Below are 20,671 nucleotides of genomic sequence, written 5' to 3' on the forward strand. Positions count from 1 at the left end.
TGTTTACCTTAAATTCCCTTACCAACTCCTCCATGAGGCTGATCTCATATGCAGTCGATGGAGCGAGTAGGGCTGCGGGTTCCGGAGTCTCTCTTAGGAGACACTCCTGGATGCACCTGTGCAATTTTGCGGAGGTCTTCAAGTCTACATTCACCAATGCTCCATTTGATAGTTCATCATTGTTCAGAACCAAGGTGAAGGACACTCTCACTAGGTGCGAGCAGGAAGGAAAAACCCTGTCTGCCATGGGAGTCCACTTTTCCATGCCTTCTAGACCTTACCCCAAGGGCCAGAAGGGTGGGAAAATGTGGTTCAGGAATCACAGAGGTTTTTTCAGGGCACACAAAGTGACTCCCTCTCTGGAGGTAGGGGAGGGGGTGGAAATTCAGGTAGATGCTGCCCTAGAGGCAGAGGAGGCCCGCGTAACCAGGGGGACTGTGATTCCTTTTGTGGTTCTCCCTACTAGCGCTCCTGAAGGGAGGCCTGACTGTGCATCTCTGGAGCCAGTTGCAGGTCACATTTCTCTATACCCAGAAGCCTAGCAAGAAATCACCCAAGACGAGTGGGTATTAAAGATAATTTCCAGAGGTTATCATATCCCCTTCTCTTCTCCTCCCCCGCCATCCAAGAAAATCCCAGACATTCCACCCAGTCACAGGGATTCCGCAACTTTAGAAATAAAAAAGTTGTTTTCAAAGGGAGCCATCCAGCCTGTCCCCACAGACCAAGTAGTATTAGGGACTTACTCCAGATTCTTTTTGGTGCCGAAAAGAACAGGGGACCTGAGACCCATCCTGGATCTCAGCCGATTGAACCTTCATGTATAAAAGTCCAAGTTCTGCATGGTCTCCTTACAGTCAATACTCCCTCTGTTAGGGAAAGATGTGTGGATGTGCTCCTTTGACCTCAAAGATGCTTACTACCATATCAAGATGGCCAGGTCATCGAGAAGTCATTTACGCTTCCGGCTGGGAGCCAGTCATTTTCAGTTTCACGCTCTGCCCTTTGGTCTCACCACAGCCCCCAGGGTGTTCACCAAATGCATGGCAATGGTAATGGCTCACTTGAGACGTCAGGGATTCGAAGTATTTCCATACCTGGACTACTGGCTCCTTTCTGCCACCACCAGGCATCTACTGTTACAGACCAGGGATGCCACCATCACACTGTGCCAACGGTTAGGAATTACTCTAAATTGGAAAAAATCTGCCTTGTTGTCCTCACAGTGTGTCACTTTTATCAGCGTTGAACTAGATTTGGTGCTCATGAGGGCCTTCTTACCAGAAGAGAGAATTCATGCTCTACAACAGCAGGTCTACATCTTACTACCATTGAGGAAGGTCGGGCAAAAGTGGTCCTTAAGTTATTAGGGACCATGGCTGCCACGATCATGCTAATTCCCCTTGCCAGACTACACATGAGGGTTCTTCAGTGGCTGCTTTTCACCCAGTGGTCACTGCAGCATCTCCCACTCTCCCATTTTATTCTGATTATGGACACGTGCAAGTGGGATCTATGCTTGTGGCTTCAGGCCAGCAATCTCAACGTGGGCAAGCCCTTTGTCCCATCTTCTCCAGTCGCCACAGTGACCACGGATGCCTCCCAGATCAGGTGGGGGAGCATTATCTTGGCAGGACTGTCCAAGGCACATGGCAGGATCATGAGACTCATTTGCATATCAATGTCTTGGAGATGAGAGCAGTGCTATTAGAGTTGCAAGCACTTCAGAGCTCTCTCCCTTTAGGGACAATTGCAATCCACTCTGACAAAATGTTGATAGTGTGGTACTTGAACAAACAGGGAGGAACCAAATCATACCCCCTTTGCAGAGAGGCACTTCAAGTTTGGCAGTAGGTGGTGTCTTCCAAACACTTTCTAGTTGCAATGCATATACCGGGGAAGTCCAACGTGATTGCCAACAGGCTGAGCAGAGCTATCCTAATGCCTCACAAGTGGTCCCTGAACAATTATGTTGCGAAAGAGATATTCCACAGATGGGGTTAGCCTTGCTGCGATCTATTTGCCAGCCCTCTCAATGCCAAATGCAGCAGCTACTTCACCCTTATCCCCCTGGAGGGGGAGACACCCAGGGATGCTCTGGCTCACTATTGGCCCTCCAGTCTTCTCTATGCCTTTCCAGTGTTACCTCTGATATCAAAGGTCATCCAGAAAGCACAGTCTTTGGGGAGAAAAATGATCCTCATTGCCCCACACTGGCCTCGTCAGATTTGGTTTCCCTTCCTTCAACCCTATCTAATGGACAAGCCCTGGATTCTGGACCCAGTTCCAGATCTGACTCATATGTCAGGACAGTTCCATCCCTCCATCCAGACCCTCAGGTTGACAGCTTGGCTGCTCCAGTTCTGTCCTTAGTCAGGCTTCATCATTTTTCCCCAGAAGTGGTCCATATTCTATTATCTTCCCACAAGCCTTCTACCAGGAAGATTTATTCCGGTAAGTGGAAGAGATTTTCTATTTGGGCCCGTGAGAGACATATTGATCCTTATACAGTGCCTATTTCGGCAATATTGGAATTTCTTTCTCAACTGTTTAGTCAGGGTTCAGCTGCGGCAACCATTAAAGTGCAGTTAGCAGCAATTTCTACCTTTCACATTGCTAATGAGCCCAACCTTATGGCTCATAGACTTTGTAGAGCTTTTATGAGAGGGACATTGTTACTCCAACCTCCGGTGTTTGATCCGCTAATGCCATGGGACCTTAATTTTGTACTACAGAAGCTCACCTCAACTCCCTTTGAGCCCTCAGCTACGTGTGACATTAAATTTTTGTCATGGAAGAGAGTATTCTTGGTAGCCATAACTTCAGCTAGGCAGGTCTCTGAACTCCAAGCATTATCGATTAGGTCACCTTATTTGGTGTTTCACAAAGATAGGGTCTCCTTAAGAACCAACCCTTCCTTTGTTCCAAAGGTTGCGTCTGTTGTCAATATCAATCAATCCATTGAGATGCCTGTATTTTTTCCTGAATTCTCCAACAAGGCAGAATTTAAGTTTCATCAGCTGGATGTTCACAGACAATTGTGTTTCTATTTACATAGGACAAAAGATTTCAGGAAATCAGATCAAATGTTTGTCTTGTTTTCAGACGCTAGACTTGGGGTTCTGGTTTCTAAGGTAACCTTGTCTTGCTGGATCTCTGATTGCATCTCATTTATTTATGCTTCTAATGGCAAAGAATTACCCTTTAAAGTGAAGGCTCATTCTACACGTTCTGTGGCTACCTCAACTGCATTTCAGGCTAGAATGTCTATGGATATTTGTGCTGCAGCAACATGGGCTTCGCCTCATACCTTTATTAGTCACTACAAATTAGATCTGGTCTCTAGAGGCAGATCTTCCTTTGGTTCAACGGTGCTCAAGAGTATTTTTCACTGAGCCACCCAAGATCAAGATGCTAGGGACGCTGTCCCACGGGTAAGAATGAAGGCGAGATTGGACTACATAACATCAAGAAGTTATGTACTCACCATAACGTTCGATGTATGTAGTCCATCTCACCTTACATTCTTACTAACCCTTCCTCCTTCCCCCTCCTGGAGGACCTGGAGATATTGTCTCTAGGTATCAGTAGTCCTTTCTGTTGGGGTTGTTCTTCTTCTCAGTGTGTATGTGTGTGTGTGAGCTTGCAGCAAACAAGATCTGAGGAATAGACCTGTTGCACGATGGGATACCTCTTAGCCACAAGCCAATTGAAGACTTCAAGCTAGAGTATGGCTAAGTCAGAGCCGAGGTTCAGCTCCGAACCCATGGGTAAGAATGTAAGGCGAGATAGACTACATACATCGAACGTTATGGTGAGTACATAACTTCTTGTTATTGATGCTGTCCTTCATCATATGAGATTTACAGTGGTGGAGAACTCAGATGTGTATCTATCAGTCCAAGACTTCCCTCCCTTCTTCCTTCCTGCTCCAACACACTGTTCTCTGTTGCAGTATTTTTCATTAAAGGGATGTCCCACGCAGGGCAGCCCAATGCTTGGCCAATATGAAAAAGCCTAAAAAAGATTTGATTGACTTTCGGAAGTGTTGTCAATGGGAGTGCAAGTGCATTTCATTTGAGGGCTGAAGGACGCATGGTAGCACATCAGTATCAAGGAAATGTTGACCATAATCCAAGCCTTGAAAGTCCTTCACCACCTATGGACTCTGATTCATCTTCTAGTAGTTACTGACAACAATACAGTGATGTACTACCTCAACAAACGAAAGAGTACAAGGTTACATCCTCCATACCATTTGGCAATGATGACCTGGAAGGTGGCTTTACAGCATTCTCTAACACTTCAGGCATCATACATCCCATCAGTGCAAAACAACATGGCAGACTAACAAAGCAATCCTGGGCAGATCCACATGAGTGGCAGCTCAAGTCAGTGGTTTTCCAAGATCTAGTCCAGATGTGGGGAATGCCTCTAATAGATTTGTTCTCCTCCTTTCAAAACAGACAGCTGGAGAAATTCTATGTCAGACATCCTTACAGTCTTCTTGCTTGGAGGAATGACATATTCTCATTCCTTTGGATGAGAATGTTCCTGCATGTGTTTCCACTCTTTCCACTGATTTACAAGGTACTTGTGAAGGTTCAGAAAGAAATGCCAAAAATCATTGTGGTGAACCTCTATTGGTCCAGGCAGCCTTGGCTCTCCCTTCTAATGATGTTGGCCTAAGGCAATTACCACAGACTTCCTCAAACAATGGATTTACTCACACAGTCTAATGGGTGACTGTTGTACCCCAGTTTGGCACAACTACAACTAACAGCATGGATGATTCAGTGCTGACTCCATTTAGGCACTTGTTTATTGAGGATGTGCAGCAGGTGTTAAAGGATGCCCAAAAACCTGCTACTAGAAAACTTCTGTTTACAAATGGATGAGGTTTTCTAAGTGGTGCCTAAATATGAACAGAGGGTTCCTTGAGGTTAAAATCCCTCTGGTCTTGAAATATTTGTGTGAGCTGCTTCAGGATAGCTTATAGTGTGAATCCATTAATGTGCATTTAGCAGCCATCTCTGTTTGTTTGCCAATGAATACCCCTCATTTATTCTTTTCGTTTGGTAAGACAGTTCATGAAAGGAATAATGTATATGAGATCCCTTCTCAAGCAAGTTCCTCTTTCACAGGATCTCAACTACATTCTGGAAAAAAATTGGCTTTACCACCTTTTGAACCTGCCACTCAGAGTCACCTAAAGATCTCCTCATTCTTTATAGATTCTTCATAGAAGGGATGTCCTACCCAGGGCCCCCCAATGCTCAGCCAGTATGAAAAAGCCTAAAAGAGATTTTGTATGCACAGTACATCACATTTATGCTCCCTGCACAGAATGTAGGGCATAAAAGTGACATACGGACACAACTATGTAGAACATCTTTTGCCGCCAGTTTGAATGCCATTTTTGCCATTTGGTCTGAATGCCTTGTTGCTGTACTGAATATTAAGCTTTTTTTTTTTTACTTTTCTTATTCTTGTATTTTATTTTACTACCTAGAGTTCATGAAATCCAAGAAGGAAAAATGTTAGTGTGGGAGGCAGATTCCCCATAAGGATCATCACGAACAGTGTCTTTTTAGTTTGAGTGTTTTCCATTACCATACCTCTTGTAGCATCTGTAAGGCATTTGTGCCTGAGATACTCCGAAACCATTTGCCTTCCCTGACTATTCATCATGAAAACCAGTAGTTAGGCCAGGGTACCATGGAGAATCCTTTAACCCTAAGATACTCTTGGTAGGTAAAAAGAAGGACAAGAAGTCTCAGTTGGATTCTTTAACTGTTCAGCCTCCACCGGTCTTCCCTCCAGAATCAGGTAATAGCTCTGTAGGTCATTTGGCATCTACATCAGATTCCTTGCCCATGACCCCGGCCTCCTTCTTTTTGCACATACTCTGAGGCTTTGCAGGTATCTGCTCTGGACATCAAGGGGGAACCACAGTTGATTATCTCTGAGGGTCCTAGAAGGATTCCACAGATACTGGTCAGAGAGGAAGTTCTGGCTTTTCTTATCTAATCTTGCCAAGGGTTGGACCCTCTAATATTTGTTAGAGCTGATGTCCCTTCTAAGAAAAGACAAAAACTGAAGCACGTTTTGGTCTATCCTATGGACACTCAAAGGGAATGGCAGTAATTTACTCAGGGCTTGTTTTCTGCCTTAATGGCTCTAAAGCCCCATCAAGGGGTTGCAGTACATGCTCCTCCTTTGAAATCTACCCCTTCTGAATGGCATAGAGAACCAAATTCCTTGGATGAGGATTCAGTGTATGGTGAGGAGTCTTTGTCCTATTCTTCACAGATGCCTTCGCCTTGTTCTGATGAAGAGGAGTCTGTTAGCCCTGAGTCTCCTTTTGAGGAATTTTCCTTTGGGGAAAAAATTGCTAGGATGATGAAATTCTTTAAGTGGGAATCTTCTGAAGTGTCTGATATTCAGAGAAGATATCATGAGTTGCTTCAGGTGGATACTTTTAAAGCATTGGCAGTTCCTTCTGTGTTGGCTGCCTTGTTAGATACTTTCATTGCTGCTTCCAAGTCTCTTGATTCTCAGCCTCCTGCTCCTAAGAAACATGATAAGTTCTATAAGGTTCCAGAGGACTGTCAATTTTTATTTAAATCTCCTTCTGCTGATCCTGCTGTGTGGTCAGTCTCTTCTGACAAACCTTCAAAACTTTTGTCTTCTGATAAAGATAGTAGAGCAATGGAGAGGATTGGTAAGAAAGTTTACACTGCTTCTACTTTGGCCTTTAGGGCTTATAATTACCAGACCCACATGTCCAGGTTTGCTCTGGCTTTCATTGCTCAGGCTTGTGAGGTTATCTCTGCCCTCCCTGATTGTGAAGGTAAATCCTCTGCCTTATCTCTTTTTAGGCTCTGCTTCTCAAGTTACTCACCACTCTTAAGTGCAGTTATAGTGCTGCTGATGCCCCTTCTAGGCCTGTGGCTTTTGGGTCCATCATGAGGCATTATTCTTGGCTTTGTCTCCAGTCTGTACCTGAGAACATTAAGGCCAAGTTGTTGGATACTCCTTTGGATAATAAAGATTTCATCAGTAGCAATCCCAAAAAGATGTGTAAGTCTCTTCAAGAGAAAGGCAAAGTCTTGCAAGACCTTAAACTTATTTTTGTCTCTACTATCCCTAAGTTCCAGAGATGTTATCCTTCTAGGTCTGCTCTTGTTCACAGGTAACCCCACCAGGCCTCTAAGGGCAGGAAGGGTGGGAGGTGAGCTCCTCTGCTAAGGCTTCTCAATTTTCTGTGGCCCATAAGTCTCCTTTAGCTGATAAACCTACTTCTCTTTGACACCCCCTTCTTTTAGACCAGGTTCCTTTGTCCCTTTAGCTCTCCCTTTGTCTTCCAAATTGGTGTCTCATCACTTCAGACTCTTGGGTTCTTTCTATCATCCATCATGGTTACTTCATGGTACGGAAATCTCTTCCTCCTTTTTCAAGGATTCCTCAACCTCCTCTAGAATAACTTCTTCATTTCCCGAAGGTTCTAGGATCCCTGTTAAACCAAGGAACCATTCAACCTATCCCACTTCCCAAGTGGGAAGGAGTTTTATTCCAGGATGCTCCTGGTTCCTTGAAAGGAGGGCACTTGGAATCCTATTTTAGATCTTTCCCAACTCAACACCTTTCTCAGGATCTCTCTTTTTTTTTTTTTTTTGGATTTTTGCTCTTCAATCTCTGTTTCTTCTTTTATTACCCCAGGCTTTTCTGGTGTTCTTGGATCTGAAAAATGCTTATCTTTATATCCCTATTCACCATCTCTTCAGGAAGTTTTTATATTTCTCTGTGTCTTCCTCTCATTTCCAGTTCTCTGCTTTGCCCTTTGGCCCCTCTCCTGCCCCAAGGGTATTCATAAAATACCTAGCTTCTTGTGATTGCCTTTTGCAGGCTCCAAGGTATTCAGATTTTTCCTTATCTAGACAACCTGTTGCTTAAAGTACCTCCTCCCAGCCTTCTCCCATTTAGTTGTTACAGGATCTGTAGTTCCCCATTTCTCTCCTTCAAAGGCTGGGGTTTACTATCAACTTCCAAAAGTCCATCTTGACTCCCTGTCAGGATCATGTGTATTTGAGATGCAGGATTCAGATGGTACTAATGTTGTCCTCTCTTCTGCCTCCAAAGGTATTGTCATTGGTAGCCTTCTTTCAGTCTTACTCCTCTGACTGCCATGTCAGCCAGGGAGTTTCTTCAGTCCCTAGGATTCATGACCTCTTCTATTCCAGTGATTCCTCTTGCTAGACTGCATATGCAGAAGCTTCAATGGTACCTCAAGCAAGTTTGGTTACAGCATCGTCACCCTCTGAATTTCAGTGTAACTCTCCTTCCCTGTCTCAAAGAGGAATTCAAGTGGTGGATTCAACAGTTTCCTCACAACTCAGGCTGTCCCTTTCAGCCTCCAGTCCCTTCTCAAGGGCTGTTCACCAATGCCTTAGACATGATGTGAGGGAGGACTTCTCTTGGTCACCTGAAAGTTCAGGATCTTTGACATTCTCATCAGAAGTCAGACAATATCAACATCAAAGAAATGAGAGCTCTGATTCTGGATCTTCAGGCTTTTCACCCATGTTCTGTCCAGGCCCCTTGAAGGTGTACACAGACAACACTACAGTAATGTGGTATATCAAGAAGCAGGGGGGCATGAAAGGCATGAAATCTTACATCCTCTGCAGAATGGCACTTCAAGCTTGAAAAGTGGCTGTCTGTTATCATTTAACTGTTCAGGCAGTATACATTCCTTTAGAGCACATTTTACTGGCAGACTCTTTGAGCAGGTTCAAAACACAGGCTCACGAATAGATGATTCACAGAGACAGGTTTCTGGACATGGACCATGGATGGGGTATTCTTCGGGTACATCTTTTTGCCTCCCCTCTGAACAGGCAGATTTCTCTCTTCTGTTCCAGAGTGCCATGCCATCTAGTGTGGATAACAGACTCCCCTTCTTTTCCTTGGAAGGGTATACTTCTTTATGCTTTCCCTTGCCTTTCTCTTCTTCCAGGAGTCCTGCAGAAGATTCAGCTGGACTCCCCAAAAATTTTGCTAGTGACTCCTTTTTGGTTGAGACAGCACTGGTTCCCCCTGTTAATGCATCTGGCCAGAAGAAATCATCATACGTTACCTGGTCAGTTGGATCTCCTCACATAGAGCAAGGGGGTCTCTCGTCCATCCCCACTTGTCCATTCTGCAACTGACATTGTGGGTGATAGGGTTTTGATCCCTTTCAGGTACCTCTTTTCTGAGGATGTGCTCAGAGTTTTACAGGAAGCAAGGAAACCCTCAACCAGAAAATCTTACATGTCCAAATGGAAAAGATTTTCAGTCTGGTGCCATGCTTGTAACCAGGACCCTCTTTCATTGTAGCCAGGACCTTCTTTCAGTGGGGTCCCTCTGGCCCTCTCTTATTTGTGTGAGTTGCTGTAGTTTGGCTTGGCCTATTCTTCTGTGAAGGCACATTTGTCAGACATTTCTGCTTGTCTGCCTTTGAATCCTATTTGACTTCTCGTTTTGGGGTCAAACAATTTCTTAAAGGTGTCCTGTATAGTAGGCTTCCTAGAAAACATATTCCTCCTCCTCAGGACCTATTTTTGTTTTGAAAAAAATGATTCAGGCTCCTTTTGAGCCTGCAGTTTCTGTTTCTTTGCAACTTTGTACCCGGAAGACTGTTTTGCTGCTGGCTCTTACTTCTGCTTGGAGGATTTCTGAGCTCCAGGCCCTTAAGGTCATTCCTCCTTTTTTGTTTTTTTCACAGGGACAGGATGTTCCTCCGTACTAATCTTTCCTTTATGCTCAAGGTAGTAAATGAGTTGTCCTTGAATCAGTCAATACAACTCCCTTCCTTTTTCCCTTCTCCTCAGTCTGCTAGTAAGCTAGTGAGAGGGTCCTGCATAACTTGGATTTGGACGGACAGCTCAGGTACTATTTGGATAAAACTAGGACTATTTGTAAGTCTGCTCACCTTATTTTCCCTTTCATTTCAGGTCTTTGGGTTTGGCTGTTTCTAAGCAAACCATCTCCTCCTGGATATCTAAGGCAATTTCCTTTTGTTATTCTTTTCATGGCAAATCTCTGTCTACTTTTGTTACAGCTTATTCCACTACACCTTTTGCCTGTTCTGGTGCCTTCTTCAAGGGGTTGGACGTTAATTTTATTCTTGAAGCTGTTACTTGGTCTTCAGTGCATACCTTTACTAAGCATTATAAGTTGGAGAGCCTGAGCAGGTTTTGCTGAAACCATTGTATTTGGGTTTGTTGAGGGCTCTTCTCAGCCTTCCATTTCCCATTCTGTTTCTTGAGCTTTTTTACTCTCACTTCTATGAAGAATACTGCAACAGTGATATAGAAGGACATAGTACAATTCTGTAAAATCTTACCATAACAGTAGATGTCCTTCTCTTCACTGCTGCAGTATTCAGTTCCTACCTCCTTCCCCGTCTTGTTTGTTCTGCATTTTTTCCTTCTGGATGTGTATGGACTCCTTTGTCCTATGGTGTCTATTCTCTTCTGGGGCAATTCAGTTCTAGATAATTGCATCTTTACTTCCCTTTTATGCCCTACATTCTGTGCTGGGAGCATAAATGTGAAATTTGGTGCATACAAGATCTTTTTTAGGGTTTTTCATACTGGACAAGCATTGGACTGCCCTGGGAAGAATACTGCAGTTTTACATAACTATACTTTCTTAACATGGAAACTGTTTTGAGTATTTCTTCGACATCTGCAAGGCAAGTCCCTGAACTGCAAGCTCTCATGGTGGGACATCCTTACTTGATTTACCACAGGGATAGAGTTGTGTTATGCACAAATCCTGCTTTCATGCCAAGAGTGGACCTAGAATTCACCTTCAATCATTCTTTTAAGCTCACTGTATTCTTCCCAGAACCTAGGCATAAAGGAGATAAGGATACTTCTTACCTTGGATGTGCTTCTGCAGCTCAAACACTACCATGACAGAATGAAACCCTTCAGGTATGCTGAAATGCTTTTTATTTCCTGTATGTTGCAAAGAATAGTCAACCTGCCTCTAAGCAAACCATTGCATGTTGATATATAGGTGTTTACTAAGCTAATGACCACAAGGGCCTTTTTAAGCCTAGCCATACATCCCAAATCTATGACAAGTTCTGGTACCTTTGACAAGTGTAAGCAGGGGTTCTGGGAGATGAAACCTTTACAAGCAGAGACTTGGGAGATGAAACATTTACAGGCTGCCTGTGTCCATTAGAGACATAGGTGCCAAACCAGGGATGAATTTCCTGTTTCCTATCAAGTTGTCCAAGTTACACTTGAATTGGATTAGGGAGGAATTCTGCTTCACATGGAAGGGGAGCCTGTTTCAGAGAAGGGTTAGTCTCTGGGATACATACCTGTCTCTCCAGCAGGTCCTATTTATATTACAGGTAAGACTGAAGTTTTTATAATGGGTAATTCTGGTGCTCTTTGTTTTGCGGAAATGCAGGAAGTCCATCAGGGTGGGGTCTGATAGTGCCTTGTATGTCAGGCATAGGTCTCCCTTCAACAGCCTGTAGGAGACAGAATACAAGGATAGGGCCTTGATGCAGTCTGTATAGGACAGGTTACTTACTCCCTGTAAAATTTACTCTAGGCTACTATTTTATTGAAGCCAGCAGTTCATAAGTTCATAGGTAGGTACTGGGCTATCTGCCCTAAGGCATATATTAGCCCAGCCACTTTGTGCGGTATTCACCACCGCTTTGGTTAATGCCCTAATCCCTTGATCTAGCAGCTAGTACCCTTGGCCCCTATCTAGTAGAGCTGTTGGTATGATCCCTGGTGTGAACTTTCTGTTACCCATCCACTCGTCAAGGTTCCTCTTGAAGAGTGATAGAGAGGAGCTCTGTCTTATGTAAATCGGGACCTTGTTCCATAGCAAGGGAAGTCTTTGCGAAGGGAACCTGTCCCTCCAGCATGTTCTATTCATTGTTGTGCTGAGGTTTATATCCCTGGAGCGTGTAGCTCGAGTAGATTTGGTTTTGCTAAGATGGAGCATGTTCAACAGTTCTGGGTTGGACATGGCTCTGTATGTTAGACAGAGATCGCCTCTGAGAAGGCGGTATGCAACAGAGAAAAGCCTTAGTTTTTTCAATCGTGCTGCATCGGGCAACTGTTTGAGGCCAGTAATCCTCTTAGTGAGGTACCTCTGTGGTCTCTCCAGCTGCTGGAGATGCCTGGCCAGTTACATTCCAATTGGTGCATTGTACTCAATAATGGGTCTGATGAGGGAAGAGTAGAGGGGCACCACTACATCCTTAGATCTTGATGCGAACCCTTTCTTGATTAGATGGGTCACATAGAAGGATTTTCTAACCACCTTGGCAACATGGTTATCAAAGGAAAGCTGACTATCTACTTGGGTCCCTAGATCCCTTATTACTTCTTCAGATTTCAGGGGGTTACCTCCTTATGTGGTAGTTCGTGGATACTCTGGTTTTTCCAAAGGGGATTACTACACATTTTTTAGCATTTAGCTTAAGACCATGGCTTTGACGCCATGCATCAGTCTCATTAAGGCCCTTATGGAGGATATCCATGTCAGCCGGAGACTCTATTATAGCACCCATTTTGCAGTCATCCACAAACTTGGTCAGCCACAGCCCTTCAGTGCTTGCCTGTACTTCTGAGAAGTATATGCCAAACAGGAGGGGCCCCAGGACAGAGCCCTGAGGCACACCGCTCGTTACTGGTCTGGATTTGGACATAGATCCCACTACTCTTACTTTGTGGGATCTGTCTAAGAGCCAGTTTGTGATCCATCTTGTGACGTAAGGGTTTATGCCAGGTTGGTGAGTTTATCAATAATACCCTAATGGGGAATGTTGTCAAATGCTTTAGCAAGGTCAAGGTAAGCCGTGTGTACCGCCTTTCCATTATCTATAGCCTGTGTAACTGTCTCAAAGAAGTCCACCAGGTTCAGGAGGCATGATCTGCCCTTGATGAAGCCGAACTGTGTGGGGTCAAGTGTTTGGAGGTTCCCAATTTCTCCATTTTTGAGTTCCAAAATGATTCGCCCCATTGCCTTACAGATCAGACTGGTCAGGCTTATTGGTCGGTAGTTCCCAGGGTCGGTTGTGGGCCCACCCTTGTGCAGCGGAACCACCGTTGCCGTGCGCCATTCTATGGGCACATATCCTGTGGAGAGACTGAGACTGAACAGGGTATTCAGATGCGGGGTTAATTCATTTTGGAGCTCGCGTATGGCACAGCCAGGGACACCATCTAGTCCCATGGAGGCAGTGTTTTTAGCTTTAGATAGAGCCTTATTAACCAACATATCAGTAATAATTGGAGTTACACAATCCCCTGGAATAGTAATAGGCCCTGCAGGTGGTGAGGGGGGGGGGGATTTGCACTGAACCTGTCAGCCAAGATGTTGGCAATGTCAGTGGGGTCAGTGTATTTTGTTCCATTTTGTACTAGCTTAGAACAGACCTGAGCGTTGCCATTTAGGTTTTTGACATAACCATAGAAGGCCTTATGGTTATCCTTGGCAACTTTCTTTTCAAAATTGGCTTTAGTTGACTTGATGAGGGCCCTCAATTTCTTACTAATGCTGATCAGGGATGATTTTTCTACTTGAGATTTGGCCTTTTTTTGTATAAGTCTCCTCCTTTTATTATATAGTTTGCTTATGGCCAGAGTCCACCAGACTGGTTTCTTCTTGCTTGAGGAAGGAGTTTTGGTTTTATATGGGATAGCATGGTCCATGCAATCCTGAAGATGTATATAAAGTGCCTTGGTGTAGGATTCTGCATCCTGGATATCATTATCCTTCTGCAAGGGAATAGTGAAGCTTTCCACTTCTGACGCAAGTAGTTTGAAGTTTGCTTTGGAAAGTTTTTTTACGATGGTTTCTTTGACTGGGAGAGGTGGAGGGGTCTGATCTGACCAGAGAGGGAGTGATAACGGGTGTGGTACAATGGGCGCCCATATTTGTGATGACTAAATCCAATATGGTGTCCCCTCTAGTGGGAGAACATACCAGTTGTTCAAGGGCATTTGAATTTATAAATTCTATGAACCGCTGGGCATAGGAGTTAGAACTTTGGTAGTTTGCCCAGTCTATACCAGGGTAGTTAAAATCACCCAAAATTATGGTGTTGGATAGGACTTTTATATTTTCCAATGCCTCAAGGAATGCTGAGTGAGCATCTTGGGACATGGTGGGCAATCTATAACAGGCTATGACTTGAAATGTGGTTTTGCCTGCTGATAGTTGCACATGGATGATCTCTGGGGCATCATGCTGCGCCACTAACCTAGAGATGTGGGTATCCTTGATGAATATGGATACACCTCCGCCCTTTGTACTGCAATCCGGTAACTGAGACCGGAAGGTATGATATGAATTATAACCTGGTAGTGCTGGGGTGCTCTCTGGAGCCTTGAACCAGGTTTCCGTCACTGCACAAACATCTATTTTCTGCATACTGAGGAGTGCCTCGAGTGCATGCATTTTGAGGTTGAGACTTCTGGCGTTGAGTAGCATTACCCTTAGTTTTTGGCTACCTGTGCTGGTTATGGTGGTTGGTTTGTCCTTTGAGCCTTGTCTAAAAAGGCACTATGGGGATGGCAAGAGCCTTGGCCAGTATTCGAAAGCCTAGGCGTGACAGGTGCAAACCATCTCTAGCGAAACAGCGAGGCTTGTCTATCATGTCATCCCAGGCAGACAGACACTGGATCCCCTTAGAATGACACCAGAAGCTTAGCCAATTGTTGAAATTGATCATTTTGTCTTTGTATTGTGGTATCATTCTAGATGAAGGTAGTATGCTGCTCAAGGTCAGGGTCATACCAGCTTGGACTACATGATCAGGGAGCTCCTCAATGTCTCTTTTCATGTAGTCCAGGGAGGTACGTCTTAGATCATTCACACCAACATGTACAATGACAGCGTCATACTTGTACGTGTTCTGGAGTGACCTAAGTGCCTGTGTTATGTGGCGGATCCTAGCACCCGATAGGCAGCTGACAGTAACCTTCTCCTTGTTCAGCCTGGTGAGTGGAACATCTGTGTGCCTTACTATAGAGTCTCCTATTACTAGCGTGTTGGGTATGGTGTTTTGCCTTAAGGGCTGTCGTGAAGCACACTGCTGAGGTGAATTATGTGTTTTCTGGCTTGTGTTTGGAAGTGCAGGTTGCTTGCTTGTCTGCTTTGGAGGGCCATGTTTCTTTTTCAGATTGGTACCTAGTGCCTCAGAATATGTTTTTGTGTATTTATGTGTATGTTTTGCCAGTGCTTGTTTTGTAGATCCATGTGTGACTGGTGGTGTGATGCTAGTGTGTCTCTTCTCCTCTTGACTGTCTGTTACAGTCATGGGTTGAGAGAGCTTAGCCTCCAGTCTGGCTGTGTATTTGCATCTCTCACAAGTGTTTGTGTCTAGAGGTAAGAGGAGAGGGTTGTCTGTATACATGAGGCAGTTGTGACATTGCCTCAGCATGCCCAATTCCACCAGATGAACTGGAGAGTTCACCTGAAGCTGACCTCTGGACATGCTTGGAAAAGTAAATTTCACTTATCTTGCAGACAATCGAGGGTCTTATGCTGTATTATAATAGTGCTTTCTAGGAGATTTGGAAAATAATAATGCTGTCTAGAGATTTGGACAAGTGTTGATTTGGGTTATGCAAGTGCTGCAATAAGAGCAGTTGATCTGAAGCACTTGAGTTGAGGCTTGCCTAGTTATACGGGAAAATTTGCAGCACAGACTTTGTGGAGCCAGGAATAGTATACCCCAGATAACTGGCGCTGCCCGACACTGCTCTGTGCGCAAGACCATGCAAAAAGAGAGTTGCAGGGTTTTAAGAAAGAGAGATCAAGGAGTTTGAAATTTACTCAAAATGGCCAATAAAACTACAGTTTCTAGGCAGTAACCACTCCTACAGGGGCAGGCAGGCTGCTCAGTGTTAACCACTGCCACTGGTGAACACAGAGACTTCCCTGTAGCCCAAGTAAGCACTGGCCTCCAAGAAACTTACAAACAGTTCAGAACAGCAACTCTGTAACTGAACTTTTTTTTTAAATTATAGAAAGTGGGAAAGTAGCAAGATTTTTGGGTTTTTTTTGTTTTTGTTTAAGGATAGCAGAGACACACAAGTAGCAAACTAGTCAGAACAGTGCAATAATTGACCCCAACACATGTGTGCTAGGTCAGAGGCAGGTAAAATGCAATTTTAAGAAAAAAATATTTTAAATTAAGTGCAACACAATAGTTAAAGGTCACATTTACACAACTCTATAAACACACACACACACACACACACACACACACACACACACACACACACACACACACACACACTGACTGCCATGAGATTAGAAGCCCCTACTTATCAAGCTATGCATCCCAGAAGATACAGTACTTAATGTAAGCACCACTGCAAAAGTCCTCTGGCATTAATTTTTGCTACAACCCCCATGGTTGGGTGAATCCAGGCAAGGTAAAGATGTATTCCACCAGGGCCTTTTCCTCTTTGTGGCTTATTGGAAGGGTGTGGGCTGTAGAAGTATTCTAGAGGCAGCAGCTTGGTCTTCTGTCCATACTTTTATGAAGCACTAGAAGATGAATGCCTTTTTTAAATCCAGAGCAGGCTTCACTAGGACTATTTTCCACAGGCTACTGGACCATTATCCTTCCTCCGTCAAAGTTGGGTAAGCTTTGAGAGTCTACATATATACCAGTAAGGCAGTGTATTTGTTGAACATAGTACAGCTGCAGTCCTCCTTACCAACCATCCCCCTGTCTGAATGTACATAGTTTGGTGTTAGAGTTGCTCTTGAGTCATGCTCAGTGTCCTTTTTTGTGGTGTGTGTGTTTTTTTTTTTTTTTTTTTTTTTTTTTTTAAACTTTTGCAAGCTTGCATCTTCTTCATCTGTTCCGTCTGGACCTTGGATAACTGAAAGGGTCCTCTAAGTCTGAAAGGCAGTCCCTGTGCTCTTAGGTGATTGATCCATCACACCCACAGAAAGATAGGGGGAGGAGTTCTGCATTTTGGTAGACTGCTAGAGATAAGGTTACAGGGCACTACTACCCTTAAGGCAGTGTGTTCTTGAACATCTACTGTTACAGGTAAGTAGGGCTTACACAACTGTATTTTTCTTTATATGTATATTTCAAGTGGGTGAGCACAAGATGGAAATTTTCAGTTATGTATGATAAGATTAGGCTGAGCAAGCAACATTCATATATATGTGTGTGTATATATATATATATATATATATATATGTATATATATATATATATATATATATATATATATGTATAGCTCTACTTTCTAGCAACGAAAGTATGATACATCAAATTGCATTTACCTGCTCACTATCTACTGAATTAGGTAAGCTAGAACCAAAAAGATAGGGTTCTATTGATCAGGATTGAGATAGAGTAGGCAATGACATCTGTGGCTTTTTGCAAATACTCTGCATGGAGGAGGTCAGCAGCTAGAGTGGTAGGCTTTAATTTCCTAATTAGGCCTTGGATTAATGGGGTAGGAACAGGTTGAAAGCTAAAGGAGAGTGGGGTACTGGGTATATCCTTATCTGAGTTAGAGCAGGTAGGAATGAGTTGGCTAGCCAGGGACTGGAATGTTTCTGTTTAGAAACTATTGAAGGTATTTACAATGTCCTCAGGCGATTTGTGGGTAGAAGCTAATGAAGCAGGAGTAGAGGCATGGCCTGGGTGAAGAAGTTTGTTTATACCAGCCCAGAACTTTTGGTATAAACAAATTATTCTTCACTACCTTGAGATCTGACAGTTGTGCTACATGGTCTAACGCAGAAACTTTTTAAACCTTCAGCTAAATCTGATTTGAAATTCCTGTCATGGAAAACAGTTTTGTTAGGAGCCATTACTTCTGCAAAGAGAATATCTGAACTCCAGGCTCGTTCTTCAAAATTCCTTACGTCATTTTTCATAATGATAGAGTTTCCTTATGGACTAACCCGATTTTTTTTTTACCTAAAGTTGCTTCTGAAAATAACATTGACCAATCCATTGACTTAACCAGTTTTCTTTCCAAATATTTCGAATAAAGGAGAGTACATGCTGCATCTCCTTGATGTGTACAGACAACTTTATTTTATCTTCACAGGATAAAACAAATTAGAAAAACAGATCACCTCTTTGTTTCTTTTTCATCAAAAAGGCTAAGTTGTCCAGTTTATAAAGTTACTTTAGCCGAATGGATAACAGACTGTATTTTTGGATTTATTCTCAGAAAGGCATGACATTATCTAAGTCCTCCAAGGCTCATTCAGCCAGATCCATGGATACAGTCTGCTTTTTGGTCAAGAACATCTGTTGACAATATTTGCACTGCAGTTACATAGTCCAATGCTAATACCTTTGTTACTCATTACAAATCGGATATTATTTCTAGAAAGAGAGCTGCCTTTGCTTGGCCGGTACTCCGGAATATCATTCCAAAAGGGCCACCCAAGATCAAGGTTGCTGGGGACTCTGTCCCATACATTGAGGAAGAATGAAAAGGACAACATTAGGTTTAAAATGTATGCACTTACCATAACTAGGCATCTGTGTTGCCCATGTTCATTCTTCCTCAACTTCCCTCTTATCCATCCCCCATTCTTTTTTCGGAAGAGACCTATTGGACTGTATTGGGAACTTACAGTTCCAGATTTGAGACCTGTCTTATCTATCAAGCTATACCTGTCTTTTTTAACTATAGGGATATATGAAAAACAAACTCAATCTGAGGCAATGGGGAATGGAATAGGGCATTATAGGAAGATGACAGAGCTTAAAAGCTGAATTTAAAGTCTGGAATATGCGGCACAGTCAGATCCTAACCCATACGTTGAAGAATGAAAATGGACAACACACATGCCAAGTTATGGTAACTACATTACTTTTAATTTTCATAAGATTATGGTGATAGAAATTTAAAATTCAAGGTTGTGTACTTCAGTAGACCAGTGTTTGCATCTCATTTATTAAAATATTTTTCAAATTTATTTTGAGTTTTGTTTTGTTTTTTTTTAATAAATTTAGCTTGGAATATGGAATACTACTTTCCTAAGGGTCTATATTAGAACACCGAACATTTAAAATGTCAAGTGTTCTAATATCGAACCCTAGCAATCGAAAAAAAAAATCGAACATTCGGAACAGCAAATTTTTTCCTAGGGAAAAAATTTGCTGTTCCAAAACACATACACACAACACAAGCACACCAAACAAACAGCAATCCACACACCCTACACTAAACTATACATACACCACTAACTATCCACTTACCTTAACCCAAACCCTAACCCTAAGGTCCGTCACTATTGCACAGTCACCTCACCTGCGCTCCAACCCTAACTCACCTAACCTGCCCTAACCCACATGTCCACACAATCGGACACTTACCTGACCCGCTCCCTAACCCTAACTCACCTAACCCGCCCTAACCCACACACACACGTCCACACAATCGCACACTTATCCGAACCTGACTCGTAACTTTCCACCAGAGTGCTGAAAATACCAAAGCAACAGAAACAGATATCCGAATTCTTTCCTAGAATTTGTTTTCCTGCTACTTCGATATTTTCAGTGTTCGCTGAAAACAGGTCGATATTAGAACACTCGACATTTCAAATTTTCATTGTTCTAATATAGATCCCTTTCCTAATACTGATATTTGCACCTAATAAGAAACGACTAATCCAGGAATTTTCACTTTGTTATATAAGTTGTATTCTATATCCTACTATATAGCACATTTCTTCTTTATTGTGCTGACTCAAAGATTGTGATCCAACAACTTATATCTAAATAAATAGTAGGATCTTAGAAAATTAATACCATATTTTAATATTTCTCTATCAATGCACATTGTATATCCATTTTTTTCTTTTTGTGAAAATGTGCATATTTCCTTCATCCCTTTTTTTTGGGGGGGGAGACAGTTTCCCCAACATACAGATTATGCTTATTGTGTATTATGGAGATTCCATATTTGATACAGCTCTACTGGTAGAGTTCTTGTATTCTGCTCATATAGAAATAAATGTATGCATTCAGGACATACTTTTCCCCTTACAAAAAGAAGGCTTAGATGACAATGTTACCAATGGCTTTTAGCAGACATTAAAAACAAAATTAAAGCCAGAGATTTAGCCTGGAAGGACTAGAAAAGAAAATCCCAACAATAAAGAGCTACACCAAACTTTTTGGAGTTTAAGGAAAAAAACAAGAATTGCAACAAGTACTGCAAAAGTCCCATACCTTACACAGACACAGGAAACAAACTAGTCTAGAGTCAATCCGTTCTGGAAAGAAATAAAATGCTTAACAGGGACATTAAATAACTGTTACGCTACCAAAGATGAACCAATAACATTGATTCACTCCACCTTTGCTAATGATTATGCTCACTTTTGCAATCCACCTTAACTAACATAACTAAAGCCTTTCCAACATTTTACTTCCCCATCAGCGAAGAACAAGAACCTTCATTTCATGATCTATACCCTCTAGCCAGTTGCACAGCAACCTTTCACTGCATCTCAAACTCAGCAAGTCAGGATCTAAATTCAGCAATCTTCATCCCACCTTCCTAAGGCTTGCAGCTGAAAAAATTACTAAACTCCTTAAAATATCTTTAAACTCTCTTTCTCTGTTGCCTCA

The 20,671-nt window shown here is 42.8% G+C and overlaps 1 protein-coding gene across 2 annotated transcripts in view; it reads left to right on the top strand.

Annotated features, from left to right (window-relative positions):
• TTLL9 (tubulin tyrosine ligase like 9) overlaps positions 1-20,671 on the top strand; it is a 787,629-nt gene that overhangs the window by 515,268 nt on the left and 251,690 nt on the right. The gene's annotated exons all lie outside the window — the stretch shown is intronic.

The sequence above is a fragment of the Protopterus annectens genome, chromosome 12.part0 (assembly GCF_019279795.1).
Source record: "Protopterus annectens isolate FY-2018-M chromosome 12.part0, PAN1.0, whole genome shotgun sequence".
Taxonomy (NCBI): domain Eukaryota; kingdom Metazoa; phylum Chordata; order Ceratodontiformes; family Protopteridae; genus Protopterus; species Protopterus annectens.